The following is a 2,245-nucleotide window of genomic DNA, read 5'->3' as shown; positions in this document are numbered from 1 at the left end:
AACATCAATTCTTTTGTTAGTTAACGTGATCAAGAATGATATTGATATGAAAAATAAATAAACGATAAGGACTTGCTATTTGCTATGTCGAAATTTGCGAGTCCGGATCCTCTACAATTTTAATTATAGATGATGCTTACAATTAGTTACATGGGCTGCTACAATTAGTTTATTTTAATGGGTCCTATAATTAAAAAAATTTATATATAATTTGGATAAAGTATGTAATTCATGAGATTCATTGAGTGAAGAGATATTAGATTAAGGGTCCTATTAGAACCTTCATCATCGTGCAGGAGTTACTCCACGTCTAGTGGTAACTAGGGGTAGTTTCGTCATTTACTATCCCCAATGTGTGGCTATCAGAATCCTACACGGTGCGGTGTTCTGATAGGACCCTTAATTGGTGGATTGTATAGTTTCTTTACAATCAAGAGTGTAGAGGATGCCTAGGCAAAATTTGCATGCATAATTCAAGTTTTTTGTTATGATGCATGAAGATGCTAATATAAGTTTACCGTTCAACAATGTAAGTTTTTTCTCATCGTCATCGTGACAGATTTCTCCTAACTTGTCATATATTCATAAAGCAAATGTACTAAACATTTGAAAGGCAATGTAAGGACTAGGCTATAAGCTATCCTCTTTTTTGCCTTATAATTAAATTAAATAAAAGGGAAAGCTTTGGATTCAAAAAGGAGCTCAAAGTACCATGATGACAACCACAATCTTACTAGTCAAACTTGGTGCAGCACTAAAAATTGTTAAAGGTAAAAGAAAATTCTTTCCACTCAATATGTCACAACTTTAATCCAAAATTCTCTAGGATAGTAACTAATTAATTACGCAGTCAAATGAGATATAGGCCCCTATCCTTTTCAAGTTATTCCACAAAAGGCTACGTCTTTGCTCCGTACTCCACCAACACATTTCCTAGAGCCAACGTACCAAATTTGTACAAGGAATTTGATAAGTGGAGTTGATGCCAACTTTATTATTTATCACAATGAATCTAGACAATATTCTGCTTTTGATCCTCTCCATTCTCAACCAACCGTCAAAACTTTATGAACCTTCATGAAGTCCAGTAGAATTGGATGTGGGGTTATTAGCTGTTCCCCACAATAAGCAAATGGGATTATGAGACAAATATCAACCGATGGTTATTTTTCTAGTTTGTTGATAAATTAAAGTGAGAAATTATGATATAGTAATGTAAAAGAAAAAGAGTGGTTTCGGAGAAAAGAGTGGCTGAGCTGATATTCTTCCTTTGCCCCCCTGCAATTTGCATGATTCCTTAGAATATGCTTTGTAGCCTAATATTCTTCTTGATAAGTTAATTATGATCTAACGCTACCCCTAATTAGCCATCATTATGGAGGAATGAAACTTTTGGACCTAATATTTCTATGACCAAACTAATTCATGGCCGCCTAATTTCTAGATCTTCCTGGGTGAAGAACCCTATATAAAGCTCTCTGCATATAATCATATAAAAAGAAGGCATAAAGTGACATGTGTCTCAATGTCAGTTTGAAATATGCGCGATCATTTCAATGCAAACATGTAAAATATTAGTGCAATTAGAATATTATATGAGTACAATCACCAGCTTTAAAATATGCATTAGGGCACATATTCTGCATGAGGACACATGTCATGCTTCCTTCATATATGATTTTTTCATTGGTGTTTGTTTCAAATCCTATCATTTTAGGATATGGATTTCGAATTGAAGTCCATAGGTTTTTTAACATGTGTTGTGATTTCTAAAACGCTATTTGTTTTATCAATATTTTGGGATATGTAATCCTATAATTTGTATTTTTGTTTGTTTCAAACTCAAATTGTAGCATTACAAATTTTAGAATTTGAAATCTAAGCCCAACTCCTCTCTCAAAGAGGGGATTTCACAAATGCTATAATATATTAGTTTTTTATTATTTGATTATTCAATATTCCAAAATTTAGTTTGAATCAAACAAATGTTATGGAATCCATAAACTCAAAAAAAAAAAAACATTTTTCCATCCTAGAATTTATAATCCACCCTATATCCAAAAAATAAATAAAAATTGAAACAAACAAGATATTTCCTCCCTCAATGGAGTGTGCTCTTATCAAGGAGCAGTTGCGATTTATCCTAAAGCAAAGTTTTGCCTTGCACTTGATGGTCACACATCCACTTGGACACAAAGTACAAAGTCCAGCTTCATCTCACTGTGAGACATAAGGTACCCCCAAA

This window comes from Asparagus officinalis, chromosome 9 (assembly GCF_001876935.1).
Source record: "Asparagus officinalis chromosome 9, Aspof.V1, whole genome shotgun sequence".
In the NCBI taxonomy this organism is placed as follows: domain Eukaryota; kingdom Viridiplantae; phylum Streptophyta; class Magnoliopsida; order Asparagales; family Asparagaceae; genus Asparagus; species Asparagus officinalis.
The sequence above is the reverse complement of the archived record's forward strand: the minus strand, read 5'-3'. Positions refer to the sequence as shown.